The sequence below is a fragment of the Geotrypetes seraphini genome, chromosome 2, assembly GCF_902459505.1.
Source record: "Geotrypetes seraphini chromosome 2, aGeoSer1.1, whole genome shotgun sequence".
NCBI lineage: Eukaryota > Metazoa > Chordata > Amphibia > Gymnophiona > Dermophiidae > Geotrypetes > Geotrypetes seraphini.
The window spans coordinates 182,443,701-182,465,106 of record NC_047085.1 but is presented as its reverse complement, the minus strand read 5'-3'; the positions used below and the strand labels follow the sequence as shown (position 1 = coordinate 182,465,106).

The window sequence follows — 21,406 nt, the reverse complement described above, 5'->3', positions numbered from 1 at the left end:
AACAATTCAATAGTACATTAATTTGTTTTTGTTAGACCAATTGTCTCCCCCCATCTCCCACAGAGTATTCATATGGACCAGGCAGGTTTTGTGAGGGGGAGGCAGTTTGTTCGCAATGTACAAAGGGCCCTCACAGCCATTGCATATAGTCAACAGGAGGCAGTCCCAGTCCTTCTGGCGAGTCTGGGCACAGCAAAGGAATTTAACTGAATCAGCTGGAACTCTATGTTCCGAACACTGGAGAATGTTAGCATCAGAGGGTGGTATAAAGCATTAGCAGCCTTGTATTCTAATCCTGTAGTCGCCCTCCTAGTGAATAAGTGGCGCATGTCCTTTTCTTTAGCTAAAAGGCACTAGCCAATGTTGCCCACTTTCTCCTCTTTTATTCTCACGCTGGAACCTTTCCTTTGTACCTTGATGCATGATGCAATAATATTGGGACTTCAAGTGGGGCTCGAGAAGCTAAGTACAGGCTTTTGCAGATGATTTGTTGTTGATTTTAAACTCGGCTGAGTCACGTGATGATATGAGCGAGTGAGGACGTCTCCTCGTTCGCTCCGGGGCAGCCCTGTAAAATCGTGCCTGATTTCTTGCTCATCTGACTTTCACCGCAGCTTGTAAAATATCCGACGCGAATCGCCGTTGCATGGACCGGTATCTCGCCAGGTCGCCCGACTCTATGCCGCCGAAATTAGCGAAAAAAGACAAAGAACGTGCCAGACTCGTGGACCCTAAAATGGCGGCGAGCCCCGCGACGGCGGTCTCTGGCCTGACTGAATCGGCCCTGAGAGACATCAAAACTGCTCTGGAACAGGTCCTGGGGCCCCAAATGGAGACGCTTACTGCCCGGATCTCCAACATTGAATCCTTGCTAGCCACAGCTGCAGCCCGCACGACGGAGCTTGAACAGAGGGTGTCAGACCTCGAAGACTCCACTACAACACGGGACTCTGCTATTGACACGCTGCAGGCGCAGGTTAGAGCTCAGGCAGACAAACTTGATGACCTGGAAAACAGGTCTCGTCGCTCTAACCTGCGTCTGATGGGCATCCCCGAGACGCTGCCGGACCGCTCTCTGCCGGAGCGATTGGAGAGCTGGTTTAAGGCGGAATTTGATCTGCGCCCTTCGATGGGTCCCCTGCACATTGAGCGGGCACATCGTTTAGGCCTTAGACCTGGCCTGGAGGCGCGCCCGCGCGTGGTGATCCTAAAACTCCTGAACTACCAACACAAGATTGAATTGCTGCGACAATACAGACTGATGAAAGATACTCTGAAATTTGATGGAAATCCGGTCCGCATTAGCCAGGATTTTTCTGTGGCTCTGCAGGAACGGCGGAGACCCTATTACCCTCTGTGCTCCCGCCTGGTGGACTTGAAGCAGCGTTTCCAATTTACTTACCCGGCTCATCTGAAGATTCAATGTAATGGCCTTTGGAAATCCTTCCAGACCCCGGAGGCCGCAGATGACTACATCAAACAGCTAGCGGTCCCGAATGAGTGACTGGCATGATGGATATGGCTGCGAGTGGTGGCTGACATGGATACTTGGGCTACATTACATTTGAAGACTGCACGCTTCAGGAAGGTTAACTTTGGGGCTGACAATTTTTGTAGGGGCTGTCCCGGGGAGGTCATTTTCTGTGACTCTAGATCTCCTAAATGGGAGGTTTTGGGTGTATTAACAGGGATGTGGGGGTTGGGATTTGTTCTGGGGCAGCAGCGGTGTGGTATAATTTTCCTTACAGTTATATTTTTTCTGTTTGCCAGGTACACATACTGACCAATAGAGGGACTGATTGGGAGTTGAGTGATGGTCCTCGGGGTGAGGCTGGGCGCCCTGGGACTTCTAGTTATAGTGGGCATAGATGTTTTTCCAGGCACCCTATAATATATTATGGGTGATCGGAAATTACGCATACTTTCTTGGAATGTGTCGGGGATAACTTCGCCTGTTAAGCGTACTAAAATATTGAATCAACTGAAACATCACTCTGCAGATATAGCTTGCTTACAGGAGACCAGGCTGACTGATAGTGAACACTTGAAACTTCGGAGAGGCTGGGTTGGAGAGATATTCTTTGCCTCCTCCCCGGGGAAAAAAGCTGGGGTGGCAATATTATTTCGTAAGGGCTTTTTAGGGGTAATGCGGGTCCTACGACGTGACCCTCTGGGCAGGTATTTGTTAGTGAAAGTGGAGGGGCCTAGTGGGACATTTCGATTATTGGTGGGCTATGGTCCGAATAATTATCAGCATGAATTCTGTTTAATAAAAATGATTCAAACATAAACTCGGCTATAGAGTGCCCTGCCAACAGCTATAGAATTGATTGAAGAATATAGCTTTTTAGCAGGGTTAGCTTTAAATTTACAGAAGTCCAAAGCTTTGCCTACAATGCCCTCCGTGTGAACCAACTAGGTGGTCCGTTTCCTCTCCAGTGGGCAGATGGATGGCTTTGATATTTGGGAGTTTTGATACAAATGAATCTGAACTGCCTGTATACATTGAATGTACTATCCCTTTGTTACACTCAACAAGCTCTAAGTTGAAGATGTGGAAATCTTACTCTCTCCCGTTGATGGGCTGCATATACTTATACAACATGATGAGGGTACCGAGTTGCCTATACCCTTTTCAGATGCTCCTGTTATACTTACTGGTTCAAGAGCAGTAGGCATTAGCTGGGCTCCTACAGGGTTATCTTTGGAGAGGCGTTGTTGCTGCCAGACAAGGGGGGCATTGCCCTGGTTAACCTGAGATATCCACTAGTAGGGTGTGATATGTGCCATATCAATAATTGGTTTAGAGGAACATAGGATTTACATGCACCGATGTGAAATTATTGCCATTTCAAAATGAACATTTTAGTGCATACCTGCACTCAGTCCAGCTTCTGGGTCCTGTTCCATATACTCTTCCAACCCCTGCACAGGTTGAGGAGCTGGGTTTGGTATTTTCATGGCATTTCCTATACTTGCACACCATACTTACCAGAATGGGGACTGGCAATTTTAGATCTGGATGTAGGGGGGGGTGCATTTGTACACTGGAACAAACTGGGAATAGTTTATATGTTTCCTGTTTTGAATGAGGATGGAACTGTTAAATCCTTTTGTGCACTAAAGAAGTTCCGCCTCTCTGAGGGATATTTTGCATACCTGCAATTACAGCACCAATGTTCTCCCTAGGGCCTTTTAGCTGGGCGGTCCGCCCAGGTAATTTAGATGACTGCCGAGCTATCATCCGCTGTGAATTCTGCTGCTGCTGCCGGTGCTACTCAACACCAAAAAAAAAAAAAATAAATAAAATAAAAAGGCTTGGAGATTTCATGCCTTAGCCCATAGCAAACTTATGCTCCAGGGCTCTAACATGTGCATGCCAGCTTCCCTTCTCTTCCCTCCCAAACTGCTAGTTATGTCCGGGGGGAAGGGGGGAAGAGAAGGGAAGCCGGCACACACATGTTAGAGCCCCGAAGCATGCGTTCGCTACAGGCTACAGTGGGAGACAGGTCAGTGAAGCTTACAATTTGCTCTTTTTACTGCCGAGTCCTGCTTACTTTCTGTTTCCGCGAAGGCAAGACCCGGCAGTATTTTCCCAATAGGTCGATCGCGATCTTGGGCTGATCAGCCTTCCTCTCCCCGATGGCAGAATTGACATCGGGGAGAGGAATGCTGGTCGGCCCGAACCAGGAAGAGCTTGGGCCAGCGGCGACTTTGGGTCCTGTTATCCGATGGCAGCAGCTTGGGGAGGGCAGGGAGAAAGAAAGAGGGTAGGCAGGGAGACAGAAGGAAAGAAGAGAAACAGAAAAAAAGAAAGGGGGCATGAAGAGAGAAAAGAAAGGGAGGCAGGGAGAGAGGAAGAAAATGTTGGGTGAGGGAATGAGGTCTGGAGGAGAGGAAGCAAACAGGCTGAAAGAAGGGAAGATAGATTGGATGCACAGTCAGAAGAAGAAAGTGCAACCAGAGACTCATGAAATCACCAGACAACAAAGGTAGGAAAAATGATTTTATTTTAAATTTAGTGATCAAAATGTGTCTGAATTTATATCTGCAGTCTATATTTTACACTATGGTCCCCTTTTACTAAACCGCAAGAGGTTTTTAGCACAGGGAGCCTATGAGCGTTGAGAGCAGCGCTGGGCATTCAGCGCAGCTCACTGCACTAAAAACTGCTATCGTAGTTTAGTAAAAAGGGAGGGCATATATTTGTCTATTTTTGTATGGTTGTTACTGAGGTGACAGTGCATAGAGTCATCTGCTTTGACCTCTTTGAAAAAAACCCTGGAATAGGAATGATAATTAACAATTTCTATGCGTACTGTGTGCTTTGTGGGATTTTTTTTTTATTTTATTGTTGGCAGATCATTTTGACTTGGTCATTTTAAAAGTAGCTCGCAAGCCCAAAGAGTATGGGCACCCCTGCTCTAGAACATCGCTCCTTAGTTTTATCAAGTGGTGCAGTGAGGGGCCAGCACTTTACATCTTATCACCTTATTCTTTCTTTTTTCTCCTCATGTACAGCACGGTTCTTTATTCTAAGCAGCTCTGGCACTAACTGTACTATGGGTGCCTTATGCTACTTTCAGTACCACTTGCAGTCAGGTTTGGCATTTTATCATGGTTTTGGTTTTTTTAGTTTTTCACCAGTATTTTCATTTATTTATTAAAGCAGCCTTTAACAGCCCGATGCCCCTCCCCTATCATTGTTCAACCGTACAAAATGGCTTAAAATCTTCACTTAGAGTATTCCAACACTGCTTCAAACAAATATACTCTAAGATATTCTCCTCTCATTAATTCTCCTTCATACCATATTTATCACCATCATATTAGCTGATTTCCCAAAGACCTCAGAACCACCGCTCCTTCTTCCATATTCCATATTTTTGTGGGGAGCTTACTGCGCCAGTCGTCATTGGTCAAAGGTTTTACAGCATTGTACTTATGTGGCTTTCCGTTCTCAATTCACACTACTTAATTTAATCTTTAATTTAATCTTTAAATGTTGAATTTTGAATTAAACTTTCACTTATCTGTGTCTTTGATTTAGCTTTTAGCGGTAGGACCCGACATGTTTCGCCTCAGCTTCGTCGGGGATCCACTCTAAAATCAAACAGTAGATATGTATTAAAATCTTTACTCTCATACTATTAACTTAATTTAAACTTTGAGAGCATAACTCGATCTTTACCATTACCGCTGCCATCCAAACCGCTCATTCATATGTCTGTTCTGTTACAAGATGGCGGCGGCGTGCTTAGGGCTCATTTATATATAATTGTTAACTCAACCCGCCAAAGACCAAGTTAATTGTGGGAGCGCTACTTTTCAATGGATCCATCCGCCCTTTGTCCAAACCGTGCAGAGAAGATCCAACCCACATTTATTGACGTCACTTAACAGCTGAGATAGCCCGGCTACTATTGGAGGAATCAAAATAAGGAAGCCCATTCGATTTCTACGTTTAATCCAGCCGGCTCTACAGATCTAAGCCGATGGATCCAACGTTGCTCTTTTATATTTAAAATTTTTTCTACATTACCTCCCACCCTCCCTTCTTGTATTGTATCAATCACCCTCCATTTCAATTCAGCAACTGTATGATTGTACCGCCCCATATGCTGCACCAACGGGGCTTGCTGTACCTTATTCATAATCCAGGATTTGTGTTTGAATGACATCAATAAATGTGGGTTGGATCTTCTCTGCACGGTTTGGGTAAAGGGCGGATAGATCCATTGGAAAGTAGCGCTCCCACAATTAACTTGGTCTTTGGTGGGTTGAGTTAACAATTATATATAAATGAGCCCTAAGCACACCGCCGCCATCTTGTAATAGAACAGACATATGAATGAGCGGTTTGGATGGCAGCAGTAATGGTAAAGATCGAGTTATGTTCTCAAAGTTTAAATTAAGTTAATAGTATGAGAGTAAAGATTTTAATATATATCTACTGTTTGATTTTAGAGTGGATCCCCGACGAAGCTGAGGCGAAACATGTCGGGTCCTACCGCTAAAAGCTAAATCAAAGACACAGATAAGTGAAAGTTTAATTCAAAATTCAACATTTAAAGATTAAATTAAGTAGTGTGAATTGAGAACAGAAAGCCACATAAGTATAATGTTGTAAAACCTTTGACCAATGACAACTGGCACAGTAAGCTCCCCAGAAAAATCTGCTACATGGAAGGAGGAGCGGTGGTTCTGAGGCCTTTGGGAAATCAGCTGATATGATGGTGATAAATATGGTATGAAGAAGAATTAATGAGGAGAATATCTTAAGAGTATATTTGTTTGAAGCCTCCCCTATCAGTGTGCATCCAATCCACTGCCGACACTTTTGGCACCTCTTTCAACGGATCAAATATCATAGCCCCACTGTTGCACGTTCACATTTATTCTGTGTACGAGTTTCTCATCAGTGCAGAGACCTTTTCGGTAAGTCCATTTTACTCTCCCTTTTTACTTTCCCGAGTGCTGTGGTTTTATTCTTTGGTTTTAATAGAAGCTCATTTGAACAATAATTTAGATCTTTCCCAGGTTTCACTTTTCATCTACCCGGTCGGCTTGTCTTTGAGCTACTATCGACTTATGTTTTCAACATACACTGTATTATCAGCTGTTCATTTCCCATACGTTTACTTTTGCCCTGTCTATATAGTCTAAGCCATACTGTTTGTAACCAGCCATCATTTTAAGTATGTATATGCCCTATTTTAGGGGGGGGGTTTAAGTTCTTTTAGCATGTTATTTCATTAATTCTGAGTTTGGTATTACAATATATTGTTCTTGGTTTTTAGTTTACACATTATTCTTTTCCGACATGTCCGCATCGCAATTTTACTCAAGTATAAATAGGTATCCATATTTCCATTCAAGTTTCATCACGGTGCTCTGGTTTTGGCTCCAGTATTTGTCACTTCCGTCCACAAGGTCTGGCTATCCGTTACCATCTCATAATTTTAAAGACTCACTCGTTATAATTAGTGGTGATCCACACGTCTTTTCATAACGTACATGTCTAATTTTAGCATTTGGATCTTAGTACTATGGGTTTAGTCTTTTATGGTTTCCTTTCTATAGTCTGCTTTTCGTCTAGAGTCTTGAGTTTAGAATTACATTTTATGACATTTTTGTGGTTATAATTGTATGACAAGTCTAAATTGGTCAAGTTATCCATTCTTTTTATTATTTTTTGTCCCCTCACAGTGGCAGACTGCCCCGGGTGCCAGCCCTAGGGGGGTACACAGCCGGCTGGATCCAGAACCTTCCGAGATGCTCTAAATGGCACCTGCACCTCAGCGTGGCTGCCGTACTTATTCCGAAGCACAGTCGGCAGCCACACTGAACTGCAGGAAGGTCCCGCGATGACTGCATTTGCCGCCTCTGCCTCCGGAAGATGTAAGTGACATCAGAAGGAGTGGACCGGCAGCTGCAGTCATTGCGGAATCTTGCCGCAACTCCTTGCGTCTGCCGGCCCACCCCCTCCAACGTCACTTACATCTTCCAGAGGTAGAGGCAACAGAAGCAGTCATCATGGGACCTTGCTGGTTTGGAGGGAGAGAGGAGCATAGAAGGGTGGTGGAGGGAGAAATAGGGGGTCAGGGTGGTATGGAAGGGTGGTGGAGGGAGAGAAAGGGGGCAGATGCTGATGGAATTGGTGTGCAGGGAAAGGAGAGAGACACATAAGGGGGAAGGCTACTGGATGGAATTGGGTTGGAGGGAAAGAAAGGGGGCAGATGCTGATGGAAGTGGGGGGGAAGGGATAGGAGAGAGTGAAATGCCAGACCATGGGGGTGTGGGAGAGGGAAGGGAAGAAGAGGAGAGAGATGCCAGACCATTGGAGGAGGGAAGGGAAGAAGATGGATGCCAGAATAATAGGGGTGAAGGGAGAGATGGAAATGGAATACAAGGAGAGAAGATGCCATATAGAAGGGGCAGAGAGAGGGTAGACAGTGGATGAAAAGAAGAGAGTGAAAAGACTATGAGGAAAGCAGAAACCAGAGAAGACAATGTAGAAAAAAATTATATTTATTTATTTTTTTGCTTTAGGGGAGATGCATTGTTGTTTCTGTGATGTTGCATTGTATACAGAGTCCAGCTTCTTGGTGGTTCAATTTAACCTTTGTCTACGTTTTTCTATTTTATCCCCCCTTGCATTTTTTTAGCACCAGCCATGGTGGTAATTGCTCAGAATTCTGAGAGTCTGAGCTGTTACCACCATGGCTAAAAACCACATTACAGTTTTGTAAAAGGGAGAGGGGTTAGTTTGTGATTACATATTCCATACTAGGCGAAGGTGTTTTCTGTGTTCTGTGTGTTTGAAAGACATGATTTTCAGTTAGGTTGACTGTGTAGGATTGATTTGTACTAGTCTGGCTTGTTTAGTTTTACAATGGGTGTATTGATGTACTGCTCACTGCAGTATGTAAGATGCTGCCTTTCCCTACGTACACTCTTGTGTGATGTGTGGATTGTTACTAAAAATCATGTTTTTCATACAGATGGGGGGGTGTCAAAAAATGATGGGTTTCGGGTGTCACATATGCTAGGTACACCACTGCCTTCATGGTTTATATCTAATCCACAAGCCTGCTTTTCGGACCTACAGGGTATGTATCCCTCTGATTCATGACAATTTCACTTCTCATGTTATCTTATCCATTCTTTTTATTATACAACTGCTCAGATAAGCATCAGTCTTTGACCTGATTGGACCTTGAAAACTAACGGCAACAGTGTTCTCCCCAGAAATTTTTTCTAGCCATGAAAAACATTTGCTGCATTTAGTGTGCCACAAAAAACATTTGCTCCGTTTAGTGTGCCAGAATTAAAGTTTGAGAGACGCTGCTCTATACCATTTGAAAGAGGGGGAGGGGGGTTAGTCCCATCACCTCAGGACAATTCATCACAGCCATTCATTTCACAGGATTCAGTGCTGAAATATCCTCGACCCTCTCTAGGAACATACATCCATAATGGACTTTGCCACTCAGCTAGACAAATTGTCTAGAGCACTGTTCTTCAATGTAAGGCCCAGGCACCAATGGTAGCCCTCATCATCATTCTGGTGATGCTTTATGCTTCTCTAACAAGTTCATGACAGAAATGGGGAAACAAATGGGAAGAAGAGCCACATGCTTAAAGGACAAGGCATTTCTCAGTAGGTGAAGAGAATGCATTTGGAGATGTCCATCTCCTAAGGATAAGCCCAATAGTTTGAAAGTGGGTTGATGGGATATATGTTATTGATACACACTGGTCAGCAGTGTCATGACCTTGATGGGAAGATATTTGGTGGCTCTCCTTCAGCTCACTGAATCCAAAGTAGGCCCGACTTAAAAGTTAGTAAAGCCCACTGGTCTAGAGATATATCTGTCTCCCAGCAGATATGCTTTCCCAGGCTATCTCCAAAGCCTCTTAGATTCAAGGTGTCTGTCAGAACCACAATACAAAATCATTCAGAGATTATATGTGGCTACAGCTGCTTGCCTGAAATGTGGTAATCCGGAACAACCCTGGGATATATGTTATAGCCTTGTGTTATAACTGTAGTGATTTGGAAGTGGATTTTCCATTTTATTTCAAATATTTGACAAGTGTCCATTACTCCCTCAGTTTCCATGTTTGGGATATTACTGAGAATACACCCTAAGAGGAACTTAGTCTGTAAGATGCCCTACCCTCCCAAATTGTAAATTACTCATATCTGTTTCCATTCCCTCTTTACTCCCCTACCTCAAAGTCCCTTATATTTCCTTACCTAAGTAACATGTATAAGTCTTTGTCCTATGTATATCTTAGAGTGTAAGCTCTTTGAAGCAGGGACTGTATCTTGCACATTTGTTGTACAGAACTGAGTGCATCTGGTGACACTTTATAAATAATGGTAGTAGTGCGATGGTCAGTGGCTTTCATTTGACCCTCCCACAGAGCAGCTATTGTGCTCTTACTTGCTTCAGCTTGTGACAATGGAATGCTGCAAGATCACAGAATTTTCCTCCTTTAAGGGACAGTTGTTTCAAGCCACCTGGGAGCCGTTTTGGTCTACATTAACATCTTTGGCTCACAATAGACTTATGCATATGTGCATTTCCTGGTTACTTCTATGCTTCTCCTAGAATGTAGTTTTTTTTTTGGGGGGCAGTAGGGAGAAAACAAATGGTGGATTGTTGAACCTGTTGTGGAATGTAATTCTGAGTTGTTACTATTTTGTTTAACAATAAAACAAAATGTAAAACAAAGTACTACTGTTGCTCAGAGCCAATTCAATATAATTATAAGAACATAAGAATAGCCTTACTGGATCAGACCAATGGTCCATCTAGCCCAGTATCCGTCTTCACAGAGGCCAATACAAGTCATAAGTACCTGGCAAAAAAATCCAAAGAGTAGCAACGTTCCATCCCACTGATCCAGGGCAAGCAGTGGCTTCCCCCATGTCTGTCAACAGCAAACTATGGACTTTTCCTTCAGAAAAGTGTCCAAACCTTTTTTAAAACCAGCTACATTAACTGTTCTTTACCACGTCCTCTGGCAACGCATTCCAGAGCTTAATTATTCTCCGAGTGAAAAAATATTTCCTCCTATTGGTTTTAAAAGTATTACTCCGGAACGTCATCCAATGTCCCCTAGTCTTGATGCAGTAAAAAAACAAACCAATCCATTTGTCCTTATTCTACACCTCTCAGGAATTTGGAGACTTCAATCATATCTCCCCTCAGCTGTCTCTTTTCCAGCTGAAGAGCCCTAACCGCTCTAGTCTGCTTTTTGTAAATTTAGGTATAAAAACAACTAAGGCAGCCTATAGGCGAAAAAGGTAGAGCTGGCCAGTGTACAGATTTTAACATCTGATTGTTTACAGCTACTGCTCATATGGACAAGTAAACTCACCTATTCAATATTTGGGGAGGGGAGACACAAGGGACTGCAAGTGTTCAATTCATCCAGAGTTATATAACGTACTTACTTTTTATCCAAGTACTGGTATTACACAAAAATTTCAATTCTCAAATAATTGGTTTTAACCTCTTAAGTAAAAAAAATAAACTACAGGTCATAGGTGGCAGGCAGGAGACCACTGCACTATCCACTTAGACTATGGATAAGGAAGTACCATTGATTTTTATTTACTGAATGCTTATATTCATGGTTGCATGGTCCTCTGTGACTATTTTGTATGTCATTGAAGCAAAATGTTAGTGGTATATAAGTGCTTTTAAATAAATAACAGGTTAACTTCAATGTGCAAACACTTATGATTGTTCTAATATCTAATGACAACTCAGCCCAACAAGGGCAGCCTACATGTCCGATGTATCAAGTTACTGCCAAAGAGAGCAACTTTGATGTTATCTGAATTCCTCTCTTATTCCTCCTCTCTCAGTTCTTAAGTCTCACCTCATAGGGGTTTTGGTGCAGATTTTGAATAATCTTGGTAAGATTTTTTTGAATGAAATATATTTACATTCGAGACTGATGAAGATTGTGGAGTATAAATCCCTAGTGAAAGCTGAAGTTAGCAGTCCTGGTTATCACCGCTGAGGTCTGTTAGTGAAAAATCTTTCTGAAGCTAATTTATTTTTTTTGCTCTGGTTATGCAACATTTTTGTTGAAGTATAAGTTTACAACTTGGTCCAACCAGTGAAGATTGTTTGTATTTGTAAAACCGTGCTTTATTGAGAAGTAGAATGGATGCACATATACAAATAGCATTTTTTTTTTTTTTAAAAAAACACCTCACCAAGTAGAGGCTGAACAAAACTGGCCCAAAATACTTTCTGCCATGTGTTCTGTTGAAATGACCATGACTTCCACCAAAAACAAACTTGTACTTTGTCCTATCTTATAATCCCTGCCAATCCTCTGTCTTTGCGCTGATCTTCCACGCTCTGGTATATTTAGAAAAGGAATGAAAACTGTTTGAGCACTTCTTTGGTGTGAGCTCTGACTTGATTGAGCAATGGTAGTTCTTTTTTATGTTGTTTCACTTTTGCTGTTTTGTAATTGTATGTGTTATTTTGTATGTGATTTTTGTTCTCCGCTTAGATTTGTAAATAGGCGGGTTATAAATAATTTTAAATAAACAATCTAGGGGTATAGTCACAGCAGGAGTGATCCCTAGTCACTCGTGCTCATACTGGCTCTTCTCTCAAAACAGCTGCCATGATATCTATTGCGAAACTACCGCAAGAGGTCACAGTAGTCATTTTGAGCCAACATGGGCACAAGCAACAGGGAATCACTCCTGCTCTGAATATACCACTAGATCACCAGAAATTGAAAGATAGTCAGGGAGGGGAAACTATTGCATTTCTTGTGCAATTCAATCAAAAGTAACATAGTTATTTTGCTTAGTAGTTTATATGACTGCCCCAAATTTTTTTTGTATCAAAAACATTTAGCAGGAATTTGTAAAATTGGGATAAGCTCCTTATGAATTAGCTTCTCTGTAGAGAAGACATCAGCTGTCACTCAAAATGTGGCACAAAGTCAGTTATTGTAAGTGTACTGTGACTTTCAGTGCGGAGTCAAACCTCTGTTTGCGAGTAACGCGGTTTGCAAGTGTTTTGCAAGACGCGCAAAACATTCGAGCAAACTTTAATTCGCAAAACGAACATTAACTCGATTAGCGAGCGAGTCCACCCCAAGAACCGGCTTCTCTTCTCTCGCAGCCCACCTCCAAACCCTTACCTCCAGCGGACACCGGCACCGGATAAGAGGAGCAGGAGGCTGGCGGCAGAGAGCAGTATGCACCCGGAACAGGAAGTACTCATGCAGGGTCGGGTCACGAATGTTTAAGGGCCGTAGGGTGGAGCTGGGGGTGGCCGTGGGTATATAGGGCACTTCCATGCTATCGGCCTCAGTTGGCAGCAGGGCCGTGGGGCTGCTCTGAGTCCTTCAGCTGCTGCATGCTGGCTGCGATTCCGAGCTCCCCTCCTACCTCCTACTGCGACCAATTACAACCACCTCTTCTGGCCTCTCTCCCATTGGCCTATATCACAACGTGTTAGCTGGACGTTGGAGAGAAGCATAAGAGCTTCCCCCACCCAATACAACTTCTCCCGCTGCCAGATTGAAGCACTTCTCCTGTCGTCACCCTATAATTTTGCGCACCAGGTTTGAATGTTGGCAGCGCGGTGATGGCAGCCTGAGAGTGCTTAAATGTGGAGGGGAGAATCCACGAGTGCAGACAGCTGCGGGGATAAGTGTGCGGCTGACATTCTTTCCAGAGTTGTGGGACAGCTTGGCACCAGAGCCAAGGAGGTGGGTTGGCAATGAGGGGCTGGTTTGTGCTTAGAGATAGGAAAGAAAGAGGCAGGCTGGAGGTAGAGGAAGGCTTTCTTGAGCAATAATGCACAGACGGAGGAGAGAAAGCTGTTCGGGGGCCAGCGGCTGATGCAGAAATTAGATTAGATGCAGAAATCCGAGGTATTGGGGTGGGAAGTACTGCAGTAGATACTGAAAGTTTGCAGGGGAGGGTGAGCTTTTATTTGCAACATAGGCCTGTTTTGGGGATGTGGAACGAATTGTCTGAGTTTCCAATACTTGCTATGGAGAAAGTTGCTTTGATATACAAACACTTTGGATTACGAGCATGCTCCCGGAACGGATTATGCTCGTAAACCAAGGTACCACTGTATTTTCATTAGTCGAGTTCCATGTGTACAGAGGTTATACCGCTTGGAGGTAAAATATGGTCTTATTACATATATTCTGGTTTGGATACTATTTGAGTCAGAACTTTTTGGGTGTAGGCGGTATAGAAAAATAAAGTTACTATCATTATTCTAAAGGATTTCCAGACTGATGGATATGATGATGATCCAACATTTTAAGCAAACTTGTGACAAGCAGAAGCTAGATTCTATGAGAAAGGAACATGTGATGGCCAGCTGACAGTAAATGGAAAGGGAATGGGACTTGATATATACTACCTTTCTGTGATTACAGAGCAGCTTAAGAAAGTTACAATGAAATAAAGTTTATATATTAGAAAATAATTTGATTAATGTATTGCTCATTTGCAATTTTTCAGGAGTATATAGTCCTTGCAACACCCATGGGGTGACGCTGGAGGACCTTACCGGACTAACACAAAACCAATTTCTTTTTAGATCTGTAATTCATCAAAGTCACTAGGACTCTAACACAAGTCGATGACACCTAACTATAGTCCTCACATTCAGTGATGATGTGCTTTTTTTTTATTCTCGACTGGGCATCAGGCTGGTATTTCTGGTATTTTAATAAGAATCTACATATCATGCTTGTCCTTAAATCAGTTTTATAACTAAATACAAAATGTGAATCATCTCAAAGCTACTTTCTCTTGTTACCTGTGCACAGTCTGGGTAAGCATAAAAAGCTGTTATGATTTTTTTTAAACACATTCTCACAAAGTTCCAGATTCATAGGATATTTTACTGTATCTGCATTGATTGAGAGCCTAAACGTGCCAGACTTGAAACATCCTTGTTAAAATGGCTCTCCCAGTTGATAGCCTGAACTTGCAGTTCACTCACACAACTAATATTTAGTTTTGGGTTTCTGAAACCAAGTGATAAGTTTCAGATGCAATTTTGGCTGAAAGTGTTTGTTTCAATAGGTTATTTGCAACTATATTCAGCTGCGTTTACAGTTCATTTAAACCTCCCCATATTCCTCCGATTATATACACTGTAAATCAGGGGTGCCAAAAAGGTTGATCGCGATCGACCAGTAGATCACAAAGATAACGTGAGTCGATCGTGGAGCCCATCCCGGGCTCCATGATAGACTCGCATTGCCTTCTGTTCTACCTACTTCCCGACCCTGTAAAGAGGACGCTGAAGCGCTGGGCCGAACAACATTCCTCACTCGACGTCAATTCTGACATAGGAGAGGAAGTTCCAGGCCAGCCAATCGCTGCCTGGCTGGCCCGGAACTTCCTCTCCGACATTAGAATTGACATCAGGTGGGGAAGGTTAGTCGGCCCGGCGCTTCAGTGTCTTCTTTATGGCGGCGGCCCATTCCCTGATGGTGGTGGAGGTGGCCTGTTCGCTGATTGTGGTGGTGGCTTAAGGGAGGGCTGGGAGACATAAAGAAAGACAGGCAAGTTGACATAAGAAAGAAAGACGGAGAGACAGAAAGAATGGGGAGGAGAGCAGGGAGAGATGAAGAAAAAGTTGGGGGAGAGAATGAGGTCTGGAGGAGAGGAAGCATACAGGAGGTTGAAAGAAGGGAAGAAATACTGGATGCACAGTCAGAAGAAAGTGCAACCAGAGACTCATGAAATCACCAGACAACAAAGGTAGGAAAAATGATTTTATTTTCAATTTAGTGATCAAAATGTGTCCATTTTGAGAATTATCATCTGCTGTCTATATTTTACACTATGGCCCCCTTTTACTAAACCGCAATAGCGTTTAGCGCAGGGAGCCTATGAGCTCGAGAGCAGCGCAGGGCATTCAGCGCAGCTCCCTACGCTAAAAAGCGCTATTGCGGTTTAGTAAAAAGGGAGGGGGTATATTTGTCTATTTTTTGTATAGTTGTTCCTGAGGTGACAATGCATAAAGTCAGCTGCCTTGACCTTTTGAAAACCCGCGGAATATAAATAATTAACATTTTCTCTGCATACAGTGTGCTTTGTGTTTTTTAAAATTTGGTCATTTTAAAAGTAGCTCGCAAGCCCAAAAAGTGTGGGCACCGCTGCTCTAAATCTTAACATTTAGTTCCAGTAGTGTATGAGCATGCGGCAGGCATCAGTGATTGCTTACACTTTCCTGGCTAGATCTGCAGCCGCTATGGGTACCCAACGTTGACGCAGACATGACAACTATTGACCATCTTATAGCTATGCTGGTACACCTAGTACTCCTGGCAGAAATCTGCGTGACTGCAAAATGCAGAATTTCTGTAGTCACACAATTTTCTTTTCTTACATTGAATCTTAACCATGTCAGCATCTTTGGGTTACTGTACTGGCAGAAATTCCCACATGCTGCCTGCCTCTAAACCAGAAGTCTCTCCGCAGCAGAGGAAAAGCTTCCGAGTTAGCGGCAGGCAGCATGTGAGTCGCTGCCGATACCGTGACCTGAAGAGGCCCTGAGATAGGCATGTGTGATCTCTGAGAGAGAAAGATAATGGTTACTGTGGATGGGCAGACTAGATGAGCCATTTGGCCTTTATCTGCCGTCATGTTTCTTTGAAGAAGCAAACTTTAGAGTACAGGGAGGAGAGGAAAGAAAGATGCTGGCACAGGGGGAGACAACATGGTGAGGGGAGAGAATGAAATTCCACATAATGGAGGGAAAGAAAGGAGAAATGGTGCATGGAGGGGGTAGAAAGATTTGACATAGGGCAGAGAAAGAAGACAGCAGATGCTGGGCTATAAGGGTGGAGGAAAGAAGATGCTGAGAATGGTAGAACTCGAGGGGGAGAAGAGGTGGCAATAATAAGAGGATAGATATAACAGAGGGCAGAACTATGTTAATGAGGTACATTGAAGATGAAAGGGAATGGAAGGCTGAAGAAGGAATCAGATGGGGAATGGTAGAGAAACTTAATCAGATTCATCTATGGCTTGACAATAATAGATTGTCTTTAAACATTAATAAAACTAACACTTTACTTTTCCCCTGGAAAGATAATCAGAAAATTGCGGTTCCCATTAATATCCAAGGGACTGCGCTCAAACAAATAAACAAGATTCGAATTTTAGGTGTCATCCTAGATGAAAATCTAACCTATCATGACCACGTCAGTCACGTGGTTAAGGCCACTTTTTATAGATTACGTCAAGTACAATCTATCTCAAAATTCCTTTGTCCTAAATCTTTAAATATACTAATTCATTCAATGATTATCTCTAAAATTGACTATTGTAATACTTTATTCAAGGGAATGGCTCAAAAAGAAATTAGAAGATTGCAAATTATCCAAAATGCTTCCATCAAATTAATTATGGGAGCCAAGAAGTTCGATCATGTCTCTCCATTACTCCAAAAGGCACATTGGCTCCCAGTTGCACACCGAATCTTATATAAATTATCCTTACTCACTTTTAAATCGCTACTATACAAAACCCCAGCTTTTATTTACAAAGTTTTAATTCCATATACTTCTCCTAAAATTTTAAGATCCAATGAACAGCTTTTATTAGTCATTCCCACTCTTAAAACCATAAATACTCGAAGACAATACATTTTTACTGTTACGGCACCACAGATTTGGAATTCACTTCCACTTTATTTAAGAGAGGAGAAGAATCTGGATAAATTCAAGAGCCAACTTAAGAGCTTTCTTTTTAAAGATGCTTTCAATATTTAATTGAAACGCTAATTGCTCTTTCTGCCTGCTCTCTATTTTACCTTTTTAAGTATTTTATTTCCAATACTTTTATGTTTTTCCCATTCCTTTTGCATTTTACCTTAATTGTTCTCTCTTTCCTATCATAAATTGTATTTCTTTCCCTTCTACCCCATTGTCTCCTTGTAATAGTTTTAATTACCTTGTTTTAATTTGTCAGTTTTTAATGATGTTTATATTGTTGTTTTTGTTTACCTTATATTTTTTGTATATTTTAAAAATGTATGTTATTATTTGTACATCGCTTAGTAATTGTGATAGGCGATTAATCAAATAATTAATAAACTTGAAACTAGAGAAGATGGAAATTTAATAGGTAGCTGAAAAGTGAAAAAGAGAAGGGTGAGAGGCAGAAGAGCTAAAAAGGAATGATCAATATATCTGAGGTAGGTGTAGTAAGGAAATAGGCAGGAGAGAGTAAAAGACAAATGTATAGCAGCCACTTGAAGGAGAATTAGATTGGCCACTTACTCAAGGCAATATGCGCAGCGAGGAATCCACCCCAGGAATGGTGGCTCCACTACATCGCTGCTGCCCAACATAGGGCCCCTCAGCCTACACCTCCTGGTATTTCCAAGGTGGTCTCCCATCAAGGTACTAGCCTGGCCCAACCCTGCTTAGCTTCTGATAGTAAAAGCAGGCTACTCAGGGTGGCCAGGCTGTAGGCCTGAAGGAGAATTAGCAGACAGGAAAGCAGAAAAAAAGAAACAAGCCAAGATGGAAAAATAAAACATCCAGAAAACAAAGGCCCCCTTTTATCAAGCCACATTAGGGTTATCACTGGCCCTGTAAAAGCTCTGATGCTCATAGGCATTCCATGAGCATCAGAGCTTTTACCACAGCAGCCAGCGATAAAAAAAATCCTTAATGCGGCTTGAGAAAAGGGGGCCAAAGGTAGAATAAAATCATTATTTTTAAATGTTTTAAATGGAATATGGATAATTAGCAAAAATACTGTTTAAATTTTGACAAATAAACTTGCAGAATTTGCTAATTTTGTGCGCAGAATTTTGCAAGGAGTAATCTAGGAGTCTCCTACCTGCAAAGGTTGAAGCACACAGCTGCAGGCTGGCTGTGAGGATTACAACTTGTAGTCCTAACCAGGGCTGCTTAGTTCCAACAGGTGAAAACAGCTTAGGAAGCTTAGTTTTATGGCAGGGCTTGGGCCAGCAAATTCAAACTCTGAAGCCTTGTCCTGGTCACTGTGTTTCCTAATATTTACACTTTTTCAATTGTTTAAATTTTAACATTAGTTAATCTCAGTGAACTATAATGCACTTGCCCATTTAATTTTGTCTGTGCTCTCAGAGTGTTCAATCACTGCAGCAAATTAAAGTTCTTTCCAAAAGAATTTTTTTCTAAACCCCCCCCCCAAAAAAAAAAAAATATATATATATATATATATATCCTAAATTCACTCCGAGGAAAGAATAGTAATCTAGCCATGTTAATCTCTCTCAACCAGTTTTTGATCCAATCAGCCACCTTGATACCCACTTCCAAGCTGCTTAGGGGCCTCTCACATGAGATATAAAAAGCTTTACAGTACTGAAATTCAATTAAACCACATCCACTGGATGAACAGCTAAAATCAAATAACTTGAAACTCATATGCAGAGCTTTCATGTATGCTGATGTACCTAGATACATTTTTATCCACAACGAATTTCTGATTAGCTGGATATCTATTTTTATACTATTCCAATTATAAACCAATTGCTTTCTGAATGAACACAATCTTACTGTAACAGAGATTCCTTCCCTTATTAGATGACCTCTGGTTTTAGACAGCCAAATAGAGTAGAGTAAGCTGACAACCACACCACTTCCTATTCTGAGATACAAGACAGCAAACCGGTGCGATTGTTGCGCTGCCTTTGTTCTGTGGTTTACATAAAACTCCTTGATAACAGATCAGAATTAAAACGATTTTTATGTTTACAATATACTTTCCATATAATACTCTTAAGAACGCCAATTTTGTTTTGACCTGGAGAGTGTTAGAATCACTCAAGTTCTGCTATCTCAAACTTTTACTACCAAATTCCAAACAAGGAAGTCTTTCTTCAGCTCAGAGAGCAACTGCTCTACAGGGTAGGAGGAGATTAGTTAAAACCACACCCACACTGAGCAAAAATGTCATTTACATATTTCCCCTTTTTTTTTTGTTATTCCCATCACAGAGTAAAGCCATCAGGTTATTCCTTGATAAATACCGTCCTTCCCGCACAGGAAGGGGCAAAACCCTCCCCCGAGGCCATGAAACCAAAGCATCCTCCACCTACGAACCATCCACTAAAGTAGCCCAAAGGAGCTGAAGTTACACAAACGCCGCGCGTGTGGAGAGGAAAGCGGGAAACGGATGGGCAGCGGTAGAAAAAAAAAAAAAAAAAGCTTCTTCCAAAAGGAGCCCTGGAGCAAAGCCATCCAGATCCACCCCTACCCCCGCGAGGGCTGCTACCTGCAGGAGAGAAAAGGGGGTCCTGCCCCGGGATTGATCCGAATAGCAGTCTAATGAATCGGGGAGAAAAATAATGCCTCCCCGTTCGCCGCCATCAACCTACAAGCATCTTTTCCCTAAAAAGAAGGTCCTGGGGAAAGGTTGGAGGGCGTCTGTCTGCCACTCGCCTTCACCTTGGCGTGTGGCCCACGTTGCTCTCTGCCCCGCCCCTCCCTCCGGTAGAACAAGGGGGTCCCGGCCTCTGCTCACCCATTGTTACTCAGTAATAATACTCGGCACGGAACAGCGGCACATGCCAGCAGCGTGCACTGCACACACTAGAAGTAAAGTTACCAGGAGGACAAACTAGCAGAGGGGCAGCTACTGCAGGGCACCATAGCGGATTGAGCATTAGCCGGCGCTATGCCGGGCCAGTTTCCTTCCTCCCTCTCCCGGGGGCGGGAATCCTCCGCCCGACTCTGGTGTCTTGCAGGTTTGCAACTGCTTTCCACACGCCCTTCCCCCGTGTAGGAGCATCCCCATCTCTCCTCCTCCTCCTCCTCTCTTGCCAGGGGCGGCCGCGCGGCTCCTTCCTGGCTGAGATCAGGACTGCACCTACCGGTGCGCGGGGCTTGCACGGGTCGTCCTCCAGCTGCCGCAGGCTTCTTCACGCACCCACCGCTCTCCTCCTCCTCACTGCTTCCGGCCGCGCTCTGCTTTCCCGCCGGGAAGCGGCACCTCACTTCAAACTAACGGGCCCGCGCATCTACCCCGCACCAAAATCCACTCCGTACGGGCTGGGAGAGTGAACATAGCAAGAAAATGGCGCTCGATTTATACCAGGAAGTGACGTAACCCCCCTCCTCATTTGCATGCATAACAAACTGACCAATAGGGAGGCCAGGTGAGGTTTGGGCTCCCTTGGTCGATTTACCCCTCAAGGAGGCTCTAGGACAAAAGTTACCTGTTGAGGAATCGGGGGTGGGGCTATAGTTGCTTTGAGTTACTTTTTGCTTCTTCCTCTAATACACAAAAATAAGTTTGCACCTTTGATTGGGAGAGTATGGATGGAAACCATCGCGAGATTTTGTGCCACTCTTCTGGTGACGTCATTGTGAGGAGGAGGGGAGATAATGGCATCACGAGTTAGCTAGAACCATGTGATCATCCTCAAGCACATACCTCATTTGCATTGAATGGAGGAGGAGCTACCAAGTCCCACCTATATCCAGCAACCAATCGGAATTTTTCACTTCTAATACTGTATTACAATTAGAGAGTGAAAACTTTTGCTCAATGGCTTTTAACTGAGTTTCTTATGACTTTTTAGCCATTGTTTTTGAATATATCCTATTTGTTGAATACTGGATAAGTATCTATGGAAAATATGGGCAAAACTAACAAATTTGAAAGCTCATAAATGGATGCATTGGTAACCATTTACAAGTAAAAGAAAAATAAGCTACTATATGTCTTACTCCAATAAATCATTAAATGAGGGTTTTTAAACGGGTTCTCAAAGGAGTGGATGATTCAGAAGATGTCAAGTAAGAATCTTTCATTCATCTTAGTCAACATCAATTGCTTCCAGAAGGGAATGTAACTACAGGTAGTCAC

At 42.9% G+C, this 21,406-nt stretch overlaps 1 protein-coding gene across 2 annotated transcripts in view; it reads right to left on the bottom strand.

The window, feature by feature from the left end:
* The window catches only part of ADNP2 (ADNP homeobox 2), a 90,180-nt gene extending 69,404 nt beyond the window's left edge, over positions 1 to 20,776 (bottom strand). Inside the window, exon 1 of one of the 2 annotated variants that reach the window (XM_033934468.1) lies at positions 20,754 to 20,776. The gene's annotated coding sequence lies outside the window, so the exon portion shown is untranslated. Of the gene's footprint in view, positions 1 to 20,408; positions 20,618 to 20,753 lie in introns of those variants that run through there. The other variant, XM_033934467.1, reaches the window with a different exon arrangement.
* Positions 20,777 to 21,406: the final 630 nt, after the last annotated feature.